Source organism: Ornithorhynchus anatinus, chromosome 4 (genome assembly GCF_004115215.2).
Source record: "Ornithorhynchus anatinus isolate Pmale09 chromosome 4, mOrnAna1.pri.v4, whole genome shotgun sequence".
NCBI classification, from domain to species: Eukaryota; Metazoa; Chordata; class Mammalia; order Monotremata; family Ornithorhynchidae; genus Ornithorhynchus; species Ornithorhynchus anatinus.
In genome coordinates this window covers 97,197,406-97,225,363 of record NC_041731.1, presented here as the reverse complement: position 1 = coordinate 97,225,363, position 27,958 = coordinate 97,197,406, and the positions used below count along the sequence as shown (strand labels likewise).

General features: G+C 48.6%; 1 protein-coding gene across 1 annotated transcript in view; it reads right to left on the bottom strand.

Annotated features, from left to right (window-relative positions):
* Nucleotides 1-13,891, bottom strand: part of ZNF644 (zinc finger protein 644) — a 144,198-nt gene extending 130,307 nt beyond the window's left edge. The window contains exon 1 of the mRNA XM_029062092.2: nt 13,800-13,891. The gene's annotated coding sequence lies outside the window, so the exon portion shown is untranslated. The remainder of the gene's footprint in view (nt 1-13,799) is intronic.
* Nucleotides 13,892-27,958: the final 14,067 nt, after the last annotated feature.

The following is a 27,958-nucleotide window of genomic DNA, read 5'->3' as shown; positions in this document are numbered from 1 at the left end:
TTCCCTGCGCTTAGCTCCTTTCCTGCCCCATCTCAGTCCCCTCCTTCCCAGCGTTGGCACCAGGACTGTTTTTTCTTTAATTGAATTCCATCACCGCCGGAATTATTGCCGCAGGCCTGGCCACTGCAGCCGGTGACATCATACCACCTCTCCCTTCCCCCTCCCTGGCTTTTAGCCCCATCTTGGCGCCTTCTCCAGCTGCGGAAAGCACATCCCAACGGGGAAAGGACTGGGGAGGGCTAACGTGAGGACCGCTGCTGGACTGGGAGAGGTGAGGCTACCCAAGGGAAGGGGGCCGCAGAGCGGCACCCTAGAACTCGCACCATCGGGGCGGCAACGGGAACCTCCCGTGGAGAGAGGCCGCCTACTCGCCTTGGCCCCGTCCCGCTCACCCCAATTCTCGAGACCCCGTGCCAGCTGCCCTCGTTGGAGAAGGATCCGCTGCTGTGCCAAGCTGCCTCTGCACGGGCGGCAGCCGCAAACCACGGTGGGCACATCTCGGCTGGCAGAGCCTGGCCCGAGACTGGGAGCCCATGCGAGATCGGGACTGTGTCCAACCTAATTCACTTGGACCTACCCCAGTGCTTAGAACAAGGTTTGACCCACAGTAAGCATTTCACAAATACCATTTAAAAATAAAAACACAAGGATGCCTGTGCCGTTCCGTAGGATGAGCCTCGCAGCGGCTCGGGACCTCTAACCCCGATCCCGATGGATTCTCAGGAGGCCTGGGTGGACCGAAGGGAGGCAAGTTAAGTTGGGGGGAGGGAGGGACGGAGACACCTGCGGGGTGGGGGAAGAAGGCAGAGGACATATTGCGGATGGTTGAACCTTTCACATTTTCTTTCCTTGCTCATTCTCTCTCCTCCATCCCCCTCCAGGAACCCTCATTAAAGCTCCATGCCCCAAGACCGAAATGAAATAAGACGACAGTAGAACCGATCCTTCGAAAATGGGTGAGGGTAACTGCTGACACGTCCGTGAGGCTGAAAGAGACCATCGAGCATCTCCAAAGACTTTGGGAGAGATGTCATTTAGGGCTAAAAACACTGAACGGGAGAGCGGTTCAGTTCCACAACATCCCGTGTGCAAAAAAGGAGAAGACTGAACAGAAGAAATATATGAAAGAGGAATTTTTTTTAAGGGATCACTTGCAAGTGAGGCGCTCTGAGGAGCAGATACCCTCTTGGGACTGTAAGCTCATTTTGGGTAGGGAATGTGCCTACCAACTCCGTGGTGTCCTACTCCCCCGAGTGCTTAGTACAGTGCTCTGCACATGGTAAGTGCTCAATAAATGTGACTGACTGGCCCACTTTCTCCTTATCGCCATTCTTTAAACACGTCCTTCCCGATGACAAACCTTACGCTTCAGGACAACCTACTGGGGAAACTAACTGCTAGGGGTAACCCCTCTCGGGACATACCCTCCGCGATCCTCCGCCTCTCTCCGCTCCGGTCATCTTACCTCCTCCCGGAATATTTCCCACATATCTTTCCACCGTGCTAATTTTCTATAAAAAAAAATTTTTTTTGCACCTAACACGCATGCTTCATAATTTCCCTCTTAAAAGTTTCCAGGATGCCAATAACCAATTTCAAATGTGCTAGCTAACCTCTTAGAGAAGCAGTGTGCCTTAGTGGAAAGAGCACGTGCTTGGGAGTCGGAGGTCACGGGTTCTAATCCCAGCTCCGCCACTTGGGCAAGTCACTTAACTTCTCGGTGCCTCAGTTACCTCATCTGTAAAATGGGGATTAAAACTGTGAGCCCCACGTGGGACAAGACAACCTGATCACCTTGTATTCCCCCTCAGTGCTTAGAACAATGCTTTGCACATAGTAAGCACTTAAATACCACCATTATTAATCCCAGCTGTGTGACTTTGGGCCAGTCACTTTACTTCTCTGTGCCTCAGTTACCTCATTTGTAAAATGGGGATGAAGACTGTGAGCCCCACGTGGGACAACCTGATTACCTTGCATCCATTCAAGGTACTTGAGTAAGCGCTTAACAAATGCCATCGTTATTCTTATTACCGCCTCTTGACAGCTGTAAAGGAGATGCCAGGCTAGGGAGACCTGATCTTGGTAGGAACAGGACACCCCAATCTTAGGTACCAAACTCTATTCATTCAATAGTATTCATTTAGCGCTTACTACGTGCAGAGCACTGTACTAAGCGCTTGATCCACCTACCACCATCCTGCTCTTGGGCATTACACAGCTAACATCCACTGACAAACTCACTGTCTAACTGACCGGACCATCGCTCCACAGCATTTTTCGAGCAGCTACTCTGTGAAGAGCACTAAAGTGTGGCTTAGTGAGAAGGGCACGGGCCCGGGAGTCACAGGACCTGGGTTCTAATCCGGCTCCGCCACTTGCCTGCTTTCTGACCTTGGACAAATCCCCTAACTAATCTGTGTCGCAGTTTCCCCATCCATAAAATGTGGATAACATGCCTATTCCCCCTCCTTCTGGGACTGTGGGAGGGACTGTATCTAATCTATTTATAAGGTATCTCCCCCCGAGTTTAGCACAAAGCTTGGCACACAGTAAGGGTTTAACTACCACGATAATTTCTTCATTATAACAACAGACGTGATCTCTGTCCCGGAGGAGGGCTCGCAACCTAACAGAAGAGATAGCCACCAAATAAGGAAGAAAATGGACACTTAGGCAAGGGCTCAAGTACGGAAGTGCTACAGGTGGTCGTGAGTCCGTAAGGGTGGGTTGTTGCAAAACACGAGGATGGTAGTTGGGGGAGAAAAACTTGGGAGGGAGGAGAAATTACTCCGGGATGGAGGGGCTCCTGGGATGTGACTTCAGAAGGGCTCTGAAGGCAAGGAGAGCTGTGGTCTGGAGTATAAGCAGCAAAAGTAGGTCCAAGTGGTTTGCAACCTTTAATTCAAGCTGCTCAGCAGCACGGGGCAGAAGGCAGTAAGCTTTTGGGGTTTTCGGTCTGGGGTTTTCTTGCTCTGAGTGGTTGATGGCTTCACCACAATTGTCACCCGAAAGAGCTGATAAATGATTTGTCCGTTCGCTAAGGTGTTTGGGGAAGCGGCGTGGCGACCTCATGGAAAGAGCATGAGCCTGGCAATCAGGAGACCTGGGTTCCAATCCCAACTCTGCCCCTGACCTGCTGAGCAGCCCTGGGGAAATCCCTTAACCTCCTGAGCCACAGTTTCCACATCTGTAAAGGGGAATAAGACACTCTGTCTTTCAACTTCTTAGATTGTAAATCTGTGTAGAACAGGGACTGCATCTGATCGGATTATCTTCTTTCTGCTCTGGTGCTTGACATCTAGTCGTACTAAGAATCGTAGTATTTCTTAAGCGCTTACTATATGCAAGGCACTCTACTAAGCACCAGAGTTATCAGGTTGGACGCCGTCCCTATCCCACATGGTACTCACAGTCTCGATCCTCATTTTACAGATGAAGTAACTGAGGCCCAGAGAAGTTAAACGACTTGCCCAAGGCAGGATTAGAACCCATGTCCTTCTGGCTCCCAGGCCCGTGCTCTATCCACTAAGCCATGCTGCTATCACTATTAAAAACAGCCTGTCTATCTTTTCTTAATACCCATTTTTCTACCTCCCATAGGATGTTTCTCAGAATTTTACTCCCATCAATCTTCCCTCTCCCAACCCTTAAGCAGAGCTTTTCGGAAACAGTTTGACAATTATGGCGTTCTTCGAACGGCAAACGACGACTCCTGGCTTTAGAAGAAACTTCAAGCCAACAGTGTAAGTAATAGGCAGAAAAAGTCGAGAGATTTTTCAAGGACCGAAAACTACAAACTACTTAGCGATTTTAAAGGCTTGGGTGGAATCGGCATATTAATAATCGAGTTCAAGAGAACCGAGGTCAGCATCCAAAAATCTCTGCGGTACCCGACTGCGATGGGTCCAAGGCTAAGTTGGCATACGGCATGTGCCAGGCTCCCCCAGGGAGCCACTTTTCCTCTTTTGGATGTACAGCTAGGCTAGAACTTGAAAATCGCATCACTGTCCCAGGCCACCTACAAAGGTTGGAGTTAACATGGGAATATAACTACTCCACAGCCAGAATGTTGCCCCTTACCAAACATGGCAATCGCTTTGATGCCACCAGATAACAAACAGGGTGGCATTTTCTGACAGGTGGCCATCAGCAGTTGCAGTTTCCTATTCTAAATCCTTTTTTGTTTTTTTTTTTACTTCTTGGAGTCTGTTGCAATGACCAGAACGTTTTAAGAGGATTTGACGTCAGAAGATCAATCAGATTCCCATACGGTCTGATCGTGGATGACAAAAAAAGTTTAGTTTTTAAGAGTTCCTCCCTCCCTCGCGCGACAATTGGAGAATGTACAAAATACCACGCAGAAGGACTTCTTTGGAAGAAAAGTACTCAATAAATCCAAGGGCACTGCGATTACTTTACCAGTTGAAGCCCCCAAATAATTCACAGAACCTAGGATCTACCTAAATAACCTTTCTGTCCTTGGTGATCACTTCATTATTAATATGTACGCTTGGGTACATTAACCCCTCTCCCCTTTTGACTGCTTAGCTTTCAGACTGTGTGTACTCATCTTTCCGGCTTCTCCTGGGACAGCAGTTTTTCTTTCCTCTTTATGCCTCTTTTCTGTCAACTCCTTTCTTCTCACTATTCATGCCTTTCATTTGACATTTTCTATCTTTCTGTGGATTTCCCTGGCTTTCCTCCCACCTCCTCCCTCACTCGGCCGCCCAGACTAGTAGAGGGGGCTGGGACCCAGGTTTTAATCACAGCTACGCCTCTTGCCTGCAGTGTGACCTTGGGCAAGTCACTTAAACTTCTGTGCACCTTAATTTTCTCATCTGTAAAGTGGGGATTCAGTGTCCTCCCTCCCATTTAGACTGTGAGCCCAACTTGACACAGGGACTGTGTCTGACCCAATTATCTTCTATCTACCCACAGCACGATGCTCGGCCCACAGTGAATGCTTAATTAACATCACATTTATTATGATCATCTCCTGTTTGCCCATTTTTATTCTGTCCCTTCCCCCCATCCATCCCCAACAGCCTCTTCTTAATTCACTCTCCTGTTCTCAGCTAACATGTCTCAGCTCATCCACATCCGGGCCTCTGCTTTCCCTAAAACTTTTGGCCTGCTCGTTCTGGCCCCGATTTGATTTTCTCTCGAGCTCAACCTACCCGACTATCAGTCAACTTTCCATACTCCTCTCTCCAGTCAGCTACACTGCCTTACTATGATTGCAATGTTTTGCCCATTACTACATGAGGATTAATTTGGAATCTGCTGTCACTGACGAATTAGTCATCATAAAACTAGTTCAATGTTCTGCACACGTGTTTTTAAATACTCACTCCCCCAGTCTTCTCCAGTTATTGCCCTTCTCGGGGTAATAAGGAAGGTCCTAGGTTATCGCAGGGTGAAAAAAGTGTAAAGAGACACATTCTAGGGCCAGAAGTAGGATTGGGGTTTTTATTTTTGTGGACAGTCACGCTTGGGTCCAGCCGGAATGCTTTCCAACCTGGGACTCGGGCAAGTATGCGTGTCTGTATTTTGGCATTTGGTCAAGGAATTTCTAAGCCTACGTGTGCTGGACTTTCTTTTTAAACCTCTTGCTCTCCCACTTCCCAACAGCATGGCTTAGTGGGAAGAGCTAAAGCCTGGGCGTCAGAGGACCTTGTTTTTTTAATCCTGACTCTGCCACCTGCCTGCTACAGACCTTGGGCAGGTCGCTTCACTTCTCTGTTCCTCGGGTCCCCGCTCTGTAAAATGGGGAGTCGATACTGTTCGAGTCCAACGGGGGAAAGGGACTGTGTCCAACCTGATCTTCCTGCATCTACCCCAGTGCTTAGTATAGTGCCTGGAGCATAGTAAGCGCTTAAATGCCACTGGCTGAGTAAACCATGCACTGCTAACAATTTTTGTTGCTGTGCCCTTCCTAGAGAAGATGTGGGGAAGGGGAGGGGGAAAAGAGGAAGGAGCATGTTGACTCAACCATGGTTCCTAAGCCGCCATTTGTCTTATTATTGTGAAGTACTGCTCACATCACACTCCAGCCTCTGTACAGCCACATCCCAATCTCGTGCTTTCCACAGAGGGGCAGCCAGAAGAGAGTGGAAGGAGCCAGCACCAGAAATGGAGGTTGGAAAGTGCAAACTGGGATCTGAAAATTGGGTCCACGTTGCTGTCCTACCACACTCCAGAATGCAGTGTTAATGCTCATACAGGAATATTAAAGACTGCTTAGACATACCACCTCATGCGTGTCTGCCAATTTTTCAAAGAAGAGAAAAACTAGAGGGGTTTTCGAAGTATAGTCCCCATTTTTTCCCTTGGAAAGTACCACCCCCTGAAGTCTAGAGACACAAACGACCAAGTGTGTAAGAGCCTGGCTCCTTCCCCTTCTGCTCCAAACCTGAATTCACAGCTCTCTTGTCCTATTTAATCTCCTCCCCCCCCCTCCCCGTTATTCCTGCTTTAGAGAGCTGCTTGATAAGTATGGAGAAGGCAAGGGAATGATTACAAACAAGGGCTCACAGAGCTCACAGAACAGCAATATGCATTTAAAAAATCAAATGAATGGACCACGACAAGGGAATGACACCATTTGGACTATCAGGTTCATTTCCTCCAGCATTTCTCCATTTCACCTAGTCATTCTGTCTCAAGGGCTCTACCACCATCATCTGCACTAGACTCCTCGACCCTTCTAAAACATATTGCAATGGAGCCCAACCACTGGCCAACGGGTGACAATCATCCCTGTGACCTGCTTCCAGATACTTCTAGCAGCCCAATTTCTGACGTGGACCAGTTCTACCAACATATGCCCCCTTCCTCCCAGACACCCTCCTCCCCCCATCAAAATCACAGGGATGTAAGAACATGCAAAGCATCGTTTTTGTTTTTTTTAGATGAAAATCAGTTGGATGGTGCTAGATCCTGGAGAGGGAGTAAGGGGGAAGCATGCAAGTGAATGCAGCTTCCAGGGGGGAAAACAGACTTCAGCTACACCTCCCCCACTAACTCTCCCAACATGATCTGGGAGTAGAGGATGAGCCGTTCCAATTTTGCAACCCTCCACCCTAAACAAGCTCAACCAGCCTGGTTTGCTCTTCTTTTTTCCGTGGGACAGAATGACCCTTTGCTAAACTTCTTAATTATCCAAATAATTAGCTACTGATCTAGCTTCTTTAATATCTTGACCCCCCCCCCCCCCCCCCCCGCCAGTCCACTATTTGCACACACCCGGAGCTCCAGATGGAATTTTCTGACTGGCAAAGCTCAGAAAGCAGTCTCTCCTCAACACCATCCTCTTTGGCAGAAACGATTCCCCCGATTACTTAGAAGCCCAGCCCTTGTTTTATGGGAATTCATTGGAATTTGACATGAAATTTGATGATTTTCAAAGCAGGAAGTTGGCAGCTCTAGTTTCGCCAACACCCCCCATTACATTAACAAACCCATTCAAGGAGATTAAGAAGTCTGTGCTTTTCCGTAACAGCCCAAATGAACAAGCATTTTAAATTATTTACTTTGTTAGATGTAAGCGAAACCTAGTAAAACTACTCTACAGAGCTGCTTTCTTGAGGACAGTGACAAAAAACTTAGTGGACCTGAACAATCATCCCAAACTCTATTATAAATGGACTTTTTGCTGAATCTAGCTCAAAAAAGCTAACACCCCCCCCCAAAAATAATAATGTTGGTATTTGTTAAGCGCTTACTATGTGCAGGGCGCTGTTCTAAGCGCTGGGGTAGATACGGGGTCATCAGGTTGTCCCACGTGAGGCTCACAGTTAATCTCCATTTTACAGATGAGGTAACTGAGGCACAGAGAAGTTGTGACTTGCCCACAGTCACACAGCTGACAAGTGGCAGAGTCGGGAGTCGAACTCATGACCTCTGACTCCGAAGCCCAGGCTCTTTTCCACTGAGCCACGCTGCTTCCCAAAAATACTGATTAAATACTTTTATTTGCTCCCTGTCGCAAATAAATTTTCTCAATTAATTCGGGATTCTCTTAAAGACGCAATAGAAAGAAGGAGGATTAAGAAAGAGTGTGTCTTCCCCCCACCAAAAAAAAAAAAAGATTCTTATATTCCAGAATGTGAAAAGCTCAGGCATTTCAAAATGGAAGACACTGTTTTCTTTGTTTTGGGTATCCTGTTTACTCAATTACCAGTGTCGGGATTTTTACATACATTAGCTTATTCGAGGATTTGAAGAGAAGTTGGGCATTAGAAAATTCTCAGTTACTTACAATTTCCCTCCTGAATTTCTACAGCAGGTCAGCTGTTTGAAAACTTCAAGCCATAATCTGGTTGTTAGTCTGACCCATTGGCAAGTGCTTACCATTTAATTTTTCAATTGGGTTACCGCTGTAAAATAGCAAACTCAAAATCTTCAATTAGTGTTGCAAAGTTGTCCGTTTCAATGATTTAACGTATACTAATTTCTAGGAGAGGGGATGGGAGGGGGGCTACATTCTTAAAGAACTCTACATTAAGGAACATTCACTACGGTGAGCACTACTTGAGTGACGCCATGCACAGGCACATAAATATGCCTGTTGACACTGCAACAAATTCAGTTCCACCAGGATTGTCGGAGGAATCCTCCCTAACGGCATTTTATCCAAAATGCTATGAAAAATACGCATTATGGAAGAACTGAGTGTATTTACATACCAAAGATCCTTGTCTTTCCAAGCATTGTTTTCTTTAAAATAACATGTGGAAGATTTACTTGTGGCTCCACCTCCATCTGTTTTCGATGATTAGCTGTCAGAATTACTCTCATCCTTCATGGAATGCCCAGAAAATCAGGGCACTGCCTTCATTTTGTGTCCCAGCTGCCTAGACTTTAGTTATCCCAGTGCTCCGAATGGTGCTTGGCACATAGTAAGACCTGAATAAATACAACTGTTCAATTATTATTTTGGACTTGAACCTATTTTTTGGTACACTTCCACAAGTGGTCAATTAAATCAAAGATGGGACCTCATCGTACCCAAGCAGTGTTGAGAAAAATCAATCAGTTGAATTTATATTGCATTTATTGATCGCTGTGTGCAGGACACTGTATTCAGCGCTTGGAGGAATACAATATAACAGAGTTGGTAGACTGGCTACCTGCCCACAACAAGTTTAAAGTCTAGAGGGGGAGACGGACAACAAGTTTAAAGTCTAGAGGGGGAGACGGATAACAAGTTTAAAGTCTAGAGGGGGAGACGGATAACAAGTTTAAAGTCTAGAGGGGGAGACGGATATTATTAATATAAAACTACAAATACTTATGAAGTGGATAAAGCATGCAAATTCAAGTGCAAGGGTGACGCAGAAGGGAGTGGGAGAAGAGGAAAGGAGGGCCTAGTCAGGGCCGTGCGCCGTCCCGTGTTCTTAATAATAATAATAATAATAATGTTGGTATTTGTGAAGCGCTTACTCTGTGCAGAGCACTGTTCTAAACGCTGGGGTAGATACAGGGTCATCAGGTTGACCCATGTGAGGCTCACAGTCTTCATCCCCATTTTGCAGATGAGGTAACTGAGGCACAGGGAAGTTACGTGACTTGCCCACAGTCACACAGCTGACAAGTGGCAGGGCCGGGAGTCGAACCCGGAAGATAGGCCCACTAAATGTCGTATAGCGGTCTCTCCCAAGTGCTTCTTACAGTGCTCTGCACTCAATCAATACGATTGACTGCCTCAATGAATGCAGTGCTCACAGACCACTGCTTCGTCAGGGTGCGCCCAACAAAAAGAGTTGGGAACCCACGACTCTGAAACAGATGAAAGGATTTCTATTTCCTTGGGTATGGGGGATAAAGAGAAAGGCGAGAAAGCTTTCAAAAAATCTTGACAGAATAATGAAAAGGCAATTGTAGTTTATCTCTACTTTAATATTTTAAGTGTCAGTAAAATAACAAGTGAACACAAGATTTCCGTGCAAACTTTTGGACAGATCTACATTAGATTTTTTTCTGGCCAAAGGAAAAAGGGAATCCTTTTATTTTCACTGGGTACCGCTCACTTTCTCACTCTCATCGCAGTGCTATAATTCTCTCAAAATAAAGGTGAGACTTGTTTCACGTTTACCTGTTTATGCCTTCCATTTAAAATGAAATCTGTAAACAGTAGAAGGAAATCAAGATACAAAAACGCACTTCCTCTATCACTGCACTGGAATCCACATGAAACTGTTAAAAAACCTTAATCATTACTAAGCCTAAATCTAGAAATGCTTCACAGCACCGAATAAAGCTTCAGCAAGGTAGGATTGCGTCTTTGGAATTGTTCTACTTCCGCTAAAATGCCAGAGTTGAATTATGGCCTTACTAGTTAGGGTAGCTGTACTCCTTCCCACAGGCATACTTGTTGCACTTTTCTTGGAGGGGGGAAAACAAAAACAAAAAAAAAGGATACTTTTAAATGTACTGCACGTTTAAGGTCTAAGGTACAGGGGCTGACTCATGTAGAGTGCAATTCAAAGTAACTCCCTTCATTTTTCCTTAGATATATATTATTTGGGAACAGACTTTTTAGGTGTAGGGCACGCTACGTTGTTTTTGTCTCTAAATTGGTCGTCTCCTGCTAAAACTGACCGAGAAATGTGCTCGGTATCCGTAATTCTCGTGTGAACTTTGACTCCCAAGGCAAGGCACTTCATCCTTCACAACCGCTTATAACGTTTTCATCCCGAATTATAGCTACTTACAAAAAATGTAACACCCGTGGCACTGAGACATCAGAAACCCCAAACCCTTCTTTCCTGCGCCACGTGCGAAAGAAAAACTTTCCATTAACCTGGGTACACCCTCAAGAATGAATCTCAGTGACCCCACAGTCATCTCTACAGAGTCTCAATCTCCAGGAGCTGAAGCAAGGGGATGGGGAGCGGGGAGAGAAAGACGCATGGGAAAAAAAATCAAGGAATTTAAGAACCGTCTTTTAGGTCCGTGAACTACATTTCCAACTATTAAAAAGCCGGGGCCTAAACCTAGGGCAACGGTTCGCTGGGGAAGTACAGCACACCTGCTGAAGTCACTTCTCTGGGCTTCAGTTTCCTCATCTGTAAAAGGGGGGTTGAGACTGTGAAGGACAACGCACCCGCTGAAGTCACTTCACTTCTCTGTGCCTCAGTATCCTCATCTGTAAAGTGGGGACTGAGACCGTGAAGGACAGTACACCCTGCTCAAGTCACTTCTCTATGCCTCAGTTTCCTCAGCTGCAAAATAGGGACCGAGGCCGTGAAGGGCAGCACACCTGCTCAAGTCGCTTCTCTGGGCCTCGGTTCCCCCATCTGTAAAATAGGGACCGAGGCCGTAAAGGACAGCACACCTGCTCAAATCACTCCTCTGGACCTGGGTTCCCTCACCTGGAAAATGGGGATCGAGACCATACAGGGCAGCACATCTGCTAATGTCCCTTCTCTGGGCCTCAGTTCTCTCATGTGCAAAATGGGCACCGAGACCGTGCAGGGCAGCACGTCTGCTAACGTCCCTTCTCTGGGCCTCGGTCCCCTCATCTGCAAAATGGGGATCAAGACCATGCAGGCCGGCACACCTGCTCAAGTCACTTCTCTGGGCCTCGGTTCCCTCGTCTGCAAAATGGGGATCGAGATGAAGTACAGCACACCTGCGGTCACTTCTCTGTGCCTCGGTTCCCTCGTCTGCAAAATGGGGATCAAGACCGTGCAGGTCAGCACACCTGCTCCAGTCACTTCTCTGTGCCTCAGTCCCCCCATCTGCAAAACGGGGACCGAGACGGTGGCAGCCAGCACACCTGCTCCAGTCGCTTCTCTGTGCCTCAGTTCCTTCATCTGCAAAATGGGGATCGAGACCGTGCAGCCCAGCACACCTGCTCCAGTCATTTCTCTGGGCCTCAGTCCCCTCATCTGCAAAATGGGGACTGAGACCGGGCAGACCAGCACCTCTGCTCAAGCCACTTCTCTGGGCCTCAGTCCCCTCATCTGCAAAACGGGGACTGAGACCGGGCCAGCCAGCACACCTGCTCCAGTCACTTCCCTGGGCCTCAGTCCCCTCATCTGCAAAATGGGCATCGAGACGGTGGCAGCCGGCACCCCTGCTCCAGCCACTTCTCTGTGCCTCAGTCCCCTCATCTGCAAAATGGGGATTGAGACGGTGAACTACAGCACACCTGCTCAAGCCACTTCTCTGTGCCTCAGTCCCCCCATCTGCAAAACGGGGATCGAGACGGTGCAGCCCAGCACACCTGCATTCACTTCTCTGTGCCTCAGTCCCCTGATCTGCAAAATGCGGATCGAGACGGTGAAGTAGAGCACCCCTGCCCCAGCAACTTCTCTCTGCCTCAGTCCCCACATCTGCAAAATGGGGATCGAGACCGTGTAAGCCAGCACACCTGCTCAACTCACTTCTCGGTGCCTCGGTCCCAATCTGCAGCATGGGGATCGAGACGGTGCAGCCCAGCACCCCTGCGGTCACTTGTCTGTGCCTCAGTCTCCCCATCCGCAAAATGCAGATTGAGACGGTGCAGCCGAGCACCCCTGCAGTCGCTCCTCTGGGCCTCAGTCCCCCCACCTGTCAAACGGGGATCGAGACGGTGCAGCCCAGCACCCCTGCGGTCACTTCCCTGTGCCTCGGTCCCCCCACCTGTCAAATGGGGATCGAGACGGCGCAGGCCAGCACTCCTGCGGTCACTCCTCCGTGCCTCAGTCCTCCCATCTGCAAAATGGGGATCGAGACGGTGCAGGCCAGCACCCCTGCGGTCACTTCCCTGTGCCTCGGTCCCCCCACCTGTCAAATGGGGATCGAGACGGCGCAGGCCAGCACTCCTGCGGTCACTCCTCCGTGCCTCAGTCCCCCCATCTGCAAAACGGGGATCGAGACGGTGCAGCCCGGCACTCCTGCAGTCGCTTCTCTGGGCCTCAGTCCCCCCATCTGCCAAACGGGGATCGAGACGGTGCAGCCCGGCACCCCTGCGGTCACTCTCCGTGCCTCAGTCCCCCCACCTGTCAAATGGGGATCGAGACGGTGCAGGCCGGCACTCCTGCGGTCACTCCTCCGTGCCTCAGTCCTCCCCTCTGCCAAATGGGGATCGAGACGGTGCAGCCCAGCACCCCTGCCGTCGCTTCTCTGCGCCTCGGTCCCCCCACCTGCCAAATGGGGATCCCGACCGTGCAGGCCGGCACGCCTGCAGTCCCTCCTCCGTGCCTCAGTGCCCCCATCTGCCAAATGGGCATTGGGTCGGTGCGGCCCAGCCCCCCTGCTCCAGCCCCTCCTCCGCCCAACGGGGACCGAGACGGTGCGGCCCGGCCGCCCCTTCCCCGTGCCTCAGTCTCCTCCTCAAACGGTCCCTGCGCCCGTGCCCGCACGTGGGAGCCCCCCCCTTCCTTCCCTCCTCCTTACTGAGCGCTTCCACTGTGCTGAGCGCTCCGCACGACCCCCGGGCCGCCAAATCGGGCCCACCCGGGCGGGCGAAACGGGACTGGCGTCCACCGCAGCGCTTAGCCCAAGGCCCCGCGCCCCCCCCAAAGTCGCCCCGCTCCTCCTGGGCCCCAAACCTTCATCCCCCCCAAATCCAGTGTCCCTCGAGACGCCCCCCAACGCGGCCCTCCTCCTCCTGGGCTCCAAATCTTCATCCCCCCCCCTCCCCAAATCCAGGTCTCCCCCACCTCGCCGGCCGCTTATTTCAGGCGGCCCCAACGCTTCGCCCAAGCGGGTCCTGCGGGGGAGGAAAAAAAAAACAAAACACCCCAACCGGGGGAGGGGGTGAAGCCGAGGCTCCTCCCGCCCCCGGTGAGGGGCCGAGCGTTTACCTCAGGGAAAAACGACCCCCCTCAGTCGCTGCCTCGCAATGGCGGCGGCCTCCTGGTGTCGGCCCCTTCCCCGCGGCGCTCACTGGCTGGGCCGCTTCATGTGACTAAACAAACCTCCGCGCTCGGGCCCTTTGTGTCGGCCATGTCCCGTCCCCCCCCCCGATTTTCTCGCTCTTTTTTTTTTTTTCCTCCCTCCTTGGCCCGCCGCCCCCCTCGGGGGAGGGGAAAAAAGGACGCGGCGGGAGGGGTTTTTGGGGGGGGGGGGCGGCCCCGTCCCCCGTGGGCCCTCACCTCCGGCCCCCGCACCCCCGGCCCCCCGGCTTCGGGGGCCGCGCCAGCTCCGCCTCCTCGGCCGCCGCCATCTTAGCCTGTGCGGCAAAAGGCGGCCGGGGGGAGGGAAGGAGGGAGGGAGGGAGGGGGGCGGCCCTGTTGGGCCTCCATGGCCCCGACGACCGGTCCTGGCGCACGCGCACGCGCCCCGCCTCGCGCCCGGCCTCGCGCCCCGCCTCGCGCCCGCCCTCGCGCCGCCAACCCCCTCCCCCCCCACCCCCGCGCGCGCGCGCGCGCGCGCGCGAAACTCACCGTTTGGGGCCCCTCGTGCGTCAGAGCGAGGCGACGTTGCGCGCGCCCCCTCCCCCGTCACGCGCGCCCGCCGGGTTCTGCGCAGGCGCGCCGCTTTTCCCGCCTCCACGCGCCCCCTCCCCCCCCCCCCCCGAGGGGAAGGACGCCCACCCTGAGGGGAGGAGGGAGGGACGCCATGGCGGGGGACGTTGGGAAGGGGGAGAGGCGACGTAGGAAGCACGGGAAGGGGAGGGAGGTGAGGTGGGATCAGGTGGGGCTCACCGTCTACGTCCCCATTTGACCGATGAGGGAACTGAGGCACAGGGAAGGAGCATAATAATCAGGATAGGGATGGGAAGGGTTCAGGGCTTACAGGCAGTGTTTTCAGCACCGGGATGCAAGGAGATGAGGTGGTCCCAGGTGGGGCTCACCGTCCAAGTCCCCATTTGACAGATGAGGGAACTGAGGCACAAATAGTAATAAGGATGGGACGTGTTCAGGGCTGACTATGGGTCAAGCAGTGTTCTAAGCACCGGGATACAAGGTGATGAGGTTGTCCCAGGTGGGGCTCACCGTCTAAGTCCCCATTTGACAGATGAGGGAACTGAGGCACTAATAATAATAATAATGGGAAGTGTTCAGGGCTGACTATGGGTCAAGCAGTGTTCTAAGCACCGGGATACAAGGTGATGAGGTTGTCCCAGGTGGGGCTCACCGTCTAAGTCCCCATTTGACAGATGAGGGAACTGAGGCACAGCGAATAATCATAATAATAATAAGGATGGGAAGTGTTCAGGGCTTACTATGGGCCAAGCAGTGTTCTAACTGACGGGGGATACAAGGTGATGAGGTTGTCCCCCGTGGGGCTCACCGTCTTCATCCCCATTTGACAGATGAAGGAACTGAGGCACAGCAAATAATAAGGATGGGAAGTGTTCCGGGCTGACTATGGGTCAAGCAGTGTTCTAAGCACCGAGATACAAGGTGATGAAGTTGTCCCAGGTGGGGCTCACCGTCTAAGTCCACATTTGGCAGATGAGGGAACTGAGGCACAGCAAATAACAATAATAATAATAATAATAAGGATGGGAAGTGTTCAGGGCTTACTATGGGCCAAGCAGTGTTCTAAGCACCGGAATACAAGGTGATGAGGTTGTCCCAGGTGGGGCTCACCGTCTAAGTCCACATTTGACAGATGAGGGAACTGAGGCACAGCAAATAACAATAATAATAATAATAAGGATGGGAAGTGTTCAGGGCTTACTATGGGTCAAGCAGTGTTCTAAGCACCGGAATACAAGGTGATGAGGTTGTCCCAGGTGGGGCTTACCGTCTTCGTCCACATTTGACAGATGAGGGAACTGAGGCACAGTGAATAATCATAATAATAATAATAAGGATGGGATATGTTCAGGGTTTACTATGGGTGAAGCAGTGTTCTAAGCACCGGGATACAGGTGACGAGCTTGTCCCAGGTGGGGCTCATAGTCTTCATCTCCATTTGACAGATTAGAGAACTGAGGAACAGGGAATAATGAGAATGCTGCCATTTGTGAAGCGCTTACTATGGGCCAGACACTGTATTAAGCACCGGGGACGGGGGATACAAGGTGATGAGGTTGTCCCATGTGGGGCTCACCGTCTTCGTCCCCGTTTGACAGATGAGGGAACAGAGGCCCAGGGAATAATCATAATCATAATCATAATAACAAGGATGGGAAGTGTTCAGGGCTTACTATGGGCCAAGCAGTGTTCTAAGCACCGGGATACAAGGTGATGAGGTTGACCCAGGTGGGGCTCATAGTCTTCATCCCCATTTGACAGGTGAGGGAACTGAGGTACAGGGAAGAATGATAATGCTGCCATTTGTGAAGTGCTTACTATGTGCTAGACACTGTATTAAGCACCGGGGAGGGGAGACACGAGGTCATCAGGTTGTCCCGGGTGGGGCTCACCGTCTTCGTCCCCATTTGACAGAAGAGGGAACCGAGGCAGAGGGAATAATGAGAAAATGCTGCCATTTGTGAAGCGTTTACAATGGGCCAGACACTGTATTAAGTACCGGGGAGGGGGATGCAAGGTGATGAGGTTGTCCCAGGCGGGGCTCACAGTCTTCGTCCCCATTTGACAGATGAGGGAACTGAGGCACGAAGAATAGTAATAACAGTAATAATAATAATAACAAGGATGGGAAGTGTTCAGGGCTTACTATGGGTCAAGCAGTGTTCTAAGCACCGGATACAAGGTGATAAGGTTGTCCCAGGTGGGGCTCACCGTCTTTGTCCCCATTTGACAGATGAGGGAACTGAGGCACAGCGAATAATCATAATAATAATAAGGATGGGAAGTGTTCAGGGCCTACTATGGGTCAAGCAGTGTTCTAAGCACTGGGATACAAGGTGATAAGGTTGTTCCAGGTGGGGCTCACCGTCTTTGTCCCCATTTGACAGATGAGGGAACTGAGGCACAGCGAATAATAATAATAATAAGGATGGGATGTATTCAGGGCTTACTAAGGGTCAAGCAGTGTTCTAAGCACTGGGATACAAGGCGATGAGGTTGTCCCAGGTGGGGCTAACAATCTTCATCCCCATTTGACAGGTGAGGGAACCGAGGCACAGGGAATAATAATAATAATAATTAGGATGGGAAGTGTTCAGGGCTTACTATGGGCCAAGCAGTGTTCTAGGCACCAGGGGGAATACAAGGTGATCAGGAATACAAGGAATACAGTCTTCATCCCCATTTGACAGATGAGGGAACTGAGGCGAAAAAAATAATAATAATAAAGCTGGTATTTGTGAAGCACTTACTACGTGCCAAGCACTGTTCTTCGTCCCCTCCGAATGGAATAATAATAAGCATGGGAGGTGTTCAGGGCTTATTATGTGCCCAGCACTGTTCTTCATCCTCTCCAAATGCAATAATAATAATACTGGTATTTGTGAAGCTCTTACTATGTGCCAGTCACTGTATTAAGCACTGGGGAGTGGGGGGGGGGAGATACAAGGCGATGAGGTTGTCCCGCGTGGGGCTCACAATCTTCATCCCCATTTGACAGATGAGGGAACTGAGGCACAGGGAATAATAATAATGATGATGCTGGTATTTGTGAAGCGCTTACTATGTGCCAAGCACTGTTCCTCATCCCCTCCAAATGGAATAATAATAAGGATGGGAGGTGTTCGGGGCTTACTATGTGATCAGCACTGCTCTTCGTCCACTCCAAAAGCAGTAATAATAATGTTGGTATTTGTGAAGCGCTTTCTATGTGCCAAGCACCGTTCTTCATCCCCTCTGAATGAAATGATGATAAGGATGGCATGTGTTCAGGGCTTGCTACGTGCCAACCACTGTATTAAGCACCAAGGGGGATACAAGGTGATCAGGTTGTCCCACCTGGGGCTCACAGTCTTCATCCCCATTTGACAGATGAGGGAACTGAGGCCCAGAGAAGTGAAGTGGCTTGCCCCACACAGCAGACAAGTGGCAGAGCCGGGATTAGAACCACGACCTTCTGACTCCCAGGCCCGTGCTCGATCCACTAAAGTGGCAGGTGCAGGATTAGAACCCACGGCCTTCTGACTCCCAGGCCCGTGCTCGATCCACTAAAGTGGCAGGTGTAGGATTAGAACCCACGGCCTTCTGACTCCCAGGCCCGTGCTCGATCCACTAAAGTGGCAGGTTCAGGATTAGAACCCACGACCTTCTGACTTTCAGGCCCGTGACCGAGAAGGTGCCATAACGGGTCCAGGGTAATCAGCTGTTTCAGCCACACATATTTCAATCCAAAAATGAGCCAGGCACTTCCCCAGCGCCAAAATTCGCCAAAATTATGTCAACTCACCCCACCATCGTCAGTTACGGCCGTTACTGTGTGTAGGGCGCCGACGTTCAAGACGTGGCCCTTGCCATCCGGCTGCTTGTATCATAATGGCCATGATGGCTTACTACGTGCCAGGCACTGAACTAAGCGCCGGGGTGGGATAGAAGCCAACTGAGTTGGACACAGTCCTTGTCCCATGTCGGGCTCCCAGTCTCAATCCCCATTTTACAGATGAGGCAACTGAGGCAGAGAAGTGAATGACTTGCCCCAAGGTCACCCAGCAGACAAGTGGCGGAGCCGGGAATCGTAACGGCCGAGATGAGCAGCCCCAGATTTACCAAATAAAATAAATAATAACCGTGGCAGTTGTTAAACCCTTCCTTCGTGCCAAGCACTTTATTAAAGGCTGGGACAGAGGCAAAATAATCTGATCCCACACGGGTCTCACACTCTGCGAAGGAAAGAGAACGGGTACTGAACAGGTAGTGAATCCCCATTTCGCAGGTCAGAGGACCGAAAAGGCAAGTGACTTCCCCAAGGTCACACCGGCTGAGCTGGGATTAGAACCTAGGTCCTCTAACTCCCAGCTCCTGCTTTTTTTCCCCCTAGGGCATGCTAGGTAACTACAAATTATTTTTAAAAGCTTGTAATTAAAATACAACACGCGGGACTAAGGTGGCTGATGGAGTAGCGTGACAAGAATGATTTAATTAGGAAATGGCTTTTTAGCAAAGAAGAAATTTGGTGAGGCAGATTTGACGGGGAGAGGGATCCACGCAGGCAGAAAGACATGAACAGTGGACCTCTGACGGGAGAGTCTCGGTGAAGTACAGTTAAATTACACTGAAACTACTTGCGAGACGAAGGGTGTAAACAGGGTGCAAAAGGGATCCAGCGTAGGCCGAAGGAAGGAGGTCCTAGAACCAAGCGCGCGATTAAAAGATAAACGGAGAAGAGCCAGTAAAGGAACTGAGAAGGATTAAGTAATAATAATAATAATGTTGGTATTTGTTAAGCGCTTACTATGTGCAGAGCACCGTTCTGAGCGCTGGGGTAGATACAGGGTAATCAGGTTGTCCCACGCGGGGCTCACAGTCTTAATCCTCATTTTACAGATGAGGTCACTGAGGCACAGAGAAGTGAAGTGACTTGCCCACAGTCACACAGCTGACCAGTGGCAGAGCCGGGATAAAGTAAGAGGGAGCGTGAAGAGTATGAGATTAGGGGAACAAAAAACATTAGGAGGGGAAAGCGGTCCACAGTGTTGAAGGCATTTAACTGGTAAAGGAGGATTAGGACAGAGTAACCCCCTTATCCTCCCCCCTATCCTCAACACCCCCCCCCCCACACACACACAGGAGTTTCCAACCATGGAGGGCGTTAAATTATTCTTTTTCAGGCCCACAGTTATTTGGGCTAGATTCCCAGGTCTCTGTGAAGGAAATATCAGTGATTCCAAGCATTCTGTATCCTTATCCGCTACTTAAATCCACACGCTCGACTATTTCCCCTATCTGTACTTTATTTAAATTTATTTATTCTCCCCCGTTTAGACTGTGAGCCCGATATTACAGAGAAGCAGAGAAGCAGCTTGGTTCGGTGGAAAGAACCCGGGCTTGGGAGTCAGCGGTCATGGGTTCGAATCCCGGCTCTGCCACCTGTCAGCTGTGTGACTGTGGGCAAGTCACTTCACTTCTCTGAGCCTCAGTTCCTTCATCTGTAAAATGGGGATTAACTGTGAGCCTCACGTGGGACAACCTGATTACCCTGTATCTCCCCCAGCGCTTAGAACAGTGCTCTGCACATAGTAAGCGCTTAACAAATACCGACATTATTATATTGGGCAGGGATTGTCTCTGTTGCCGAATCGTACATTCCAAGCGCTAAGTACAGTGCTCTGCACATAGTAAACGCTCAATAAATACGAACGAATGAATGAATGAATGAATTTAAATGTCTCCGTCCCCCTATAGACCATAAACTCCTGTGAGCAGGGATCCCATCTACTAAAAAAAAAGTGATGTTTGTTAAGCGTTTACTATGTGTCAAGCACTGTGTGAAGCACTGGGTGGATACAAGCAAATCAGGTTGGACCCAGTCCCTGTCCCACAAGGGGTTCATAGTCTCAATCCTCATTTTCCACCCACTAACTGAGGCCCAGAGAAGTGAAGTGACCGGCCCAAGGTCACACAGCAGACGAGTGGTAGAGGCAGGACTAGAAACCACAACAGTTTGACTCCCAGGCTTATACTTAGCGTGGCTCGGTGGAAAGAGCCCGGGCTTGGGAGTCAGAGGTGATGGGTTCTAATCCCAGCTCCGCCACTTGTCAGCTGCGTGACTCTGGGCAGGTCACTAAACTTCTCTGTGTCTCAGATGAGGTCATCTGTAAAATGGGGATGAAGACTGTGAGCCCCACGTGGGACAATCTGATCACCTTGTATCCCCCCAGCGCCTAGAACAGTGCTTTGCACGTGGTAAGCGCTTAACAAATACCAACACTATTATTATTATTTTACCTGAAGCAGCTGAGGCCCAGAGAAGTGAAGTGACTGGCTCAAGGTCACACGGCAGACAAGGGGTAGAGGCAGGACTAGAAACCACAACCTTTTGACTCCCATGCTTATACTCTATCCACTACCTCATGCTGCTTCTCTACCAACTCTATTATATTGTACTTACCCAGTGCTTAGTACGGCGCTGTGTACTCGTGAGTGCTCAATAAATACCATTGATTGATTGATTCATTCATTAATGACAGCAAAGCTAAAAAAAAAATTAGGTCTTTCTGGCTACCAGCTCTAGAGAGTCCACCCTTTCGATGTCCTTTCCACAGGCCCCTCATCCTAAAAATTCTACCCCTATTCATCCCTGCCTTCAAAATGGAAGGTTGACTCCTGGGATGAGATCCCATTCCAAATGACCTACTTATTTTGTTAATGAGATGTGCATCACCTTGATTCTATTTATTTGTTATCGTTTTAATGAGATGTTCATCCCCTTGATTCTATTTATTGCTATTGTTCTCGTCTGTCCATCTCCCCCCATTAGACTGCGAGCCGGTCAAAGGGCAGGGACTGTCTCTATCTGTTAGCGAATTGTACATTCCAAGCGCTTAGTACAGTGTTCTGCACATAGTAAGCGCTCAATAAATACTATTGAATGAATGAAGGCATTGCCCAGATACTCTTGCGGCCATACTGTGAGCAGTAAAATCAAAAGCAAGCCACGTCGGAAAACACGATCATAACAAAGCCTCAGGTCCATCAGGCAAGGCTGAACCAAATGGTTAGAACGGCGCCCAGCGCTTAGAACAGAGCTTGGCACAGAGTAAGCGCTTAACAAATACCACCATTATCATTATTATTATTACATGGTTCAAACAACACCCAAAGAAGGTCATTACTTATCACATACCCATGAGCTACAGAGTTCTACTACACTGAAAACCCCACGGTCTGAATGCCAACCCCAATAATCAAAAAAAAGGGGTGTGTATGTATGTGGGGTAGGGACTGTATCAACCATTTTACAGATGAGGTAACTGGGGCACAGAGAAGTGAAGTGACTTGCCTACAGTCACACAGCTGACAAGTGGTGGATCCGGGATTCGAACCCATGACCTCGGACTCCCAAGCCCGGGTTCTTTCCACTGAGCCATGCTGCTTCCCTGTAATGAAAATGTAATGAAGATGGAGATGTAATGAAGATAGAAGAGACAGGATTTAGTACAGTGCTCTGCACATAGTAAGTGCTCAGGGAATATGATTGATTGATTGGAGTACACTGGGGGTTCTCACTTTCATGTCAAGGGGATTGGGGAAGCAGCGTGGCTCAGTGGAAAGAGCCTGGGCTTCGGAGTCAGAGGTCATGGGTTCGACTCCCAGCTCTGCCACTTGTCAGCTGTGTGACTGTGGGCGAGTCACTTAACTTCTCTGTGCCTCAGTTACCTCATCTGTAAAATGGCGATTAACTGTGAGCCTCACGTGGGACGACCTGATTACCTTGTATCTACCCCAGCGCTTAGAACAGTGCTCTGCACATAGTAAGCACTTAATAAATACCAACATTATTATTATTATGATTGGGTCTGACACCTGTTGATGGCTCCAGCTCTGAGCAGTCATAGAGACATGTCTCACTACTCTTGGCCCTATCTTCAGTTGAAGATTAAAGCCTTTCCTCCTAAACCTCTTGCACACTCCAAAACCAAGGCAGGTTTGAATGCTCCTCCCCAAATCGTACCATTTTGGGTTTGAAATTTCTCTCCGCTCTACAGCCTTCGCTTGAACACTTCCTCTTTCTCGGACTCGCTTACATAATGCTCGTATAACTGCCAGTTTTGCCAGAGGTTAGGGAGACCTGGGAAGGAGTAGCCCCTCCTATATTTAGAAAACCTAGGCAACTATAAACCATAAAAAGGGTCACATAAAAATGGTCATCCAATCCCAAATTCAACTCCAGCCACTGACACGCTGCCATTTCCACCGCTACTCCCACCCCTGAGAGACAATGTGGGCTAGTAGAAGGAGCACAGGATTTGAGCCAAGGAGACCAGAACTCTAATTCCAGCTCTGTCGCTGACCTGTTGTGTGATCTTTGTCAAGTAATTTAACCTCTCCAGACCTCAGTTTCCTCATCTATAAAATGGAGACCAAGTAATAATAATAATAATAATGATGATGTTGGTATGTGTTAAGCGCTTACTATGTGCAGAGCACTGTTCTACTTACACTTACTATGTGCAGAGCGCTGGGGGCGATACAGGGTAATCAGGTCATCCCACGTGAAGCTCGCAGTTAATCGCCATTTTCCAGATGAGGCAACCGAGGTACAGAGAAGTGAAGTGACTTGCCCACAGTCACACAGCTGACAAGTGGCAGAGTCAGGATTTGAACTCATGACCTCTGACTCCCAAGCCCAGACTCTTTCCACTGAGCCATGCTGCCCTGTTCTCCCTCCTTTTCTCTTAGATTGTAATAGGAGATAATTATCTGGACCTACTTGAGAGCTTGGCACAATGCTTTGGTTCAAAGGAAGCACTTAATAAATGTTATTATTATCGTTATCATTATTATTACCTCATAGTGAAGATGAACTGAAATTGCATTAATGGCCTCCTTTTCAGTTCTCCACCTCGAGCTGAATGCCTTATGCAGAGGAGTGAAGCAGGACAATAAACGCTTACTGAAATTGCTATACAATTCACTCATCTGAAAAGAGAAAATGAGTATACTATATTTCACACTCATTTGACCTTCTTTTTCACTGAAGATTCTCATACCTACCCCAATACTTTGTACAGTGGTTGGCACATAGTAAGCAACTCACAAATACCACTTAAAAAGATTCATTATAAGGAGACGTAACGAGGAGAGATCGGAAAATGCAAGAATTTCATATGTACTAGAGATGACTCTCTTGAACACCAAATAGATGCTCAGTAAATAGTGCCTAGACTAAAAAGTCAAGAAATCAAAGAAGCGGGAAAATACATCTTAATAATGTATTTATTATTGGTAAATTATTGGTTGGTATTTGTTAAGCGCTTACTATGTGCAGTGCACTGTTCTAAGCAGTGGGGTAGATTCAGAATAATCAGGTTGTCCCACATGAGGGACATTTAAAGATGAGGTAACTGAGGCCCAGAGAAGTGAAGTGACTTGCCCACAGTCACACAGCTGACAAGTGGCAGAGCAGGGATTTGAACCCATGACCTCTGACTCCCAAGCCCGGGCTCTTTCCACTGAGCCACGCTGCTTCTCTAGGAAATAAAAAAAAAATCAACACATTTGTTGATGAATACGTCAAGAGGAGAAGCGGCTTGGCCTAGTGGAAAGAACACAGACCAAGGAGTCAGAGGGTCTGGGTTCTAGTCTGGTCTCCGCCACTTGCCTTGATGGGTGACCTTGGGCAAGTCCCTTAACTTTTCTGTGTCCCAATTACTTCATCTGTAAAATTGGGATTAAGACTTGAACCCCTATGTGGGGTAGGGACTGTAACAACCTGATCATCTTGTATCTACCCCAGCCCTTAGTGCAGTACATAAAAAAAGAGGAGGGAAACAACAGTGAAAAACCAGAACATCCCTGTTTGATATAAGATGCTAGGGAAGAAGAAAAGAGAGCTTTGTCAGTTTGTCAATAAGTCACTCGGTGGTTTACAATTCGGAGCATTGGTTGACAAGACAAGCCAACAAATAGAAGATGGTTTTGACCCAAAGAGCAGTGGAGAGATGGAGACTTCAGAACACATTTCAAATAAATGAATCGGAAAGTTTCAGGGGTCAAAGATGTGATGCAAGCAAAATATGAAGGAAAATGAAGACATAACGAGCAGATGGGACACAATAAACAATCCCATTGAATAGATAAGGGCCCCGCCCGTCCCTCCACCCCCCGAAAAAAGGCAAATAACTACTGGTCTTCACTTTCTACAAGACCTGGTTTTCACCTGATGACAGTCTCCTCTTCTACTCTCCCCCAAGGCCTCATCTTCTCCTTGTTCCCTCGGGGAGAGGCTGGCTTATCTCCAATGCTGCTTTCACACCACCTTGTCATCCACCTCTAACATCCGATACAAATACTCGGTGCCGTGATGTACCTCCCTCTAGCCCCACCTCCAACTTTCTGAACAGTTTTGACACCTTTCTCACCTTCTTTCATTTTTTGTTCTACACTGATCAGCGGGCGATCAGTAGGATAGATAAATATGAGGCATTTATCTAAGAACCTAGTTTTGCGTGATTTTTCAACTCTTGGTATAGAAAAGACTGAAAATTTGCATTTATATTCAGTACAGTTGCAAAGCATGCCGGATTCTGCAAGCATTAAGTTGACAGCGAGAGGATGTTAAACTAAGACCAGCAAAGACAATGATTCCGAAAATGAAGTTTTTTTCATCCAGAGCATCTACATTCTAGAACAGGATGACAAACTGAGGTTGCCCTAACACCTCCCTGAGCCTGAAGCAAAAATTGAATTCTGAGGGCAAGGACTCACCTTTCCCCTGTTTTATACATTTTTCTTTCAACAATTTTAAGCCCAATGTACCCTAGAGTTGCCAACTTTCTATTTTTACTCCAGATTTACCCAGTACTTCCAGACCTGCACTGCCTAAACCTCTCACTTTGGGCCTGACTCTGGGATAGGACAGCAGGGAAGTAGTAATCAATCAATCAATCATATTTATTAAGCGCTTACTATGTGCAGAGCACCGTACTAAGCGCTTGGGAGAGTACAATATAACAGAGTTGGTAGACGTGATCTCTGCCCACAGTGGGCTTACAGTCTAGAGGGGGAGACAGATATTAAGAAGAAGAAATAAATTATGGATATGGACTTTACCAGTTAATCGATCATATTCATTGAGTGCGTACTGTGTGGAGAACAGTGTACTAAGTGCTTGGGTGAGTACAGTGTAAAAGAGTTGGTAGACACGCTCCCAGCCCCCAGAGAGCTTTCAGTCCAGAGGGGGAGACAGGCATTAATATAAATAAATAAATTATGGATGCATATATAAGTGCTAAGAGGCTATAGTGCCCTAGTAGCAACGGACTTGTAACTCTCATAATAGGCACAAAAGTAAACACGATGATGATGATCAATCAATCAATCAGTCTATAATACTCACTGAGCATCTGCTCTGTCCACAGCACCACGCTAAGTATTTGGGAGAGTACAGTAGAGTTAAGAAAAGATTGATTAATGGATTGATCGCTAAGGGAAAATAAGAAAGTATAAAGATATATACATAAATGCTGGGGAGGGGTGTGCATATCCAAGGGTTTAGCTAACACTGAAGTCACGGCACAGTGGATAGAGCATGGGCCTGGGAGTCACAAGGTCATGGATTCTAATCCCGGCTGCGCCACTTGTCTGCCGTATGACCTTGGACAAGTCATTTTACTTCTCTGTGCCTCAGTTACCTCATCTGTAAAATGGAGACTAAGACTGTGAGCCCCGCGTGAGACTAGGATGGTGTCCCATTTTCCAGATGAGGGAACTGAGGCACAGAGAAGTGAAGTGACTCACCCAAGGTCTCATAGTAGACAAGTGGTAGAACCGGGATTAGATCCTATGACCGTCTGACTCCCAGGCCCGTGCTCTTTCTGCTATGCCATGGAATGGGCAACCTCAGGAGGTTTTGGAAGAGTGGAGAGATGTGTGCGACATAACACTTATAAAGATGATCTAGAACACAGACTGGATAGGTTAACACATTAGAGAAGCAGTGTGGCTTAGTGGAAAGAGCACGGGCTTGGGAGTCAGAGGATGTGGGTTCTAATCCCGGCTCTGCCACTTGTCTGCTGTGTGACCTTAGGCAAGTCACTTCACTTCTCTGTGCCTCATTTCCCTCATCTGTAAAATGGCGATTATTATTATTATCCCTCTCCCCCTTGGGGCTCACAGACTAAGACATAGGAAGGGCAATATAATAATAATAACAATAAAGTTGGTATTTGTTAAGTGCTTACTATGTGCAGAGCACTGTTCTAAGTGCTGAGGTAGATCCAGGGTCATCAGGTTGTCCCACGAGAGGCTCACAGTCTTCATCCCCATTTACAGATGAGGTAACTGAGGCACAGAGAAGTTAAGTGACTTGCCCACAGTCACACAGTTGACAAGTGATTAGAACCCATGACCTCCGACTCCCAAGCCCGGGCTCTTTCCTCTGAGCCACGCTATCTCATCCTCCATGTGCTTTTTCCATAGGCCAAGCATACACTGAATGGTTGCCTGTAGTTTCATGGAGGTCCCTGAACTCAGCATTTAATTCCCTGACTTGAACAACGTTTTTGTAAAGTCGAATTTGGCATTCTCTGTATTTTTTTGTTAATCAGCAGAAGCAGCAAATTTGGTCAGTAATTGAAAATCCTGAATGGACTAAAACTTCTTCTCTGTTGGTTTGGAATTACAGTTCATTCTCGGTGCATTGTATATCTGTATATTTCCCCTTTCAAAGATAGTTGAAACTCTCTAAACCCAGCTCTGCTTCTTGTTTGCTGTGTGTCCTTGGGCAATTCACTCAACTTCTCTGTGCCCCATTAAAATGGGGATTAATAATAATGTTGGTATTTGTTAAGCACTTACTATGTGCAGAGCACCGTTCTAAGCGCTGGGGTAGATACAGGGCAATCAGGTTGGCCCACGTGAGGCTCACGGTCTTCAACCTCATTTACAGATGAGGTAACAGAGGCACGGAGAAGTTAAATGACTTGCCCACAGTCACACAGTGGGCAAGTGGTAGAGCCGGGATTTGAACCTATGACCCCTGACTCTCAAGCCCAGGCTCTTTCCACTGAGCTACGCTGCTTCTACGCTCATAGAATAAGACTACGAGCCTTATATGGGACAGGGACTGTGTCCAACCTGATTATCCTCTATCGACCCCAGTGCTTAGTACAGTGCCTGGCACATAGTAAGTGTGTAACAAATACCATAAACAAACAAGTTCTTGAAATTATGAGCTTCCTTAGGGCCAGGGATTACATCCGTTTTATCCTTTATTGTTCTCTTCCTCAGTGCTCAGTACAGTGCTTAGTACCAGGCTTTGAACAAAGTAGATACTCTCGCTCAATCATTCAATCAGTGGTATTTATTAAGTGTTTACTGTCTGTGGAGTGCTGTTCTAAGCGCTTGGGAGAGTACCAAGTGAGTTGCTAGACACGATCCCTGCCCATAAGAAGCTTACAGTCTAGTGGAGGAGCTTAAAATAAATACCAATGAATGAGTGAATGAAATTCAGAGCCTGGCTTAACAAAACGGTTTTTGTT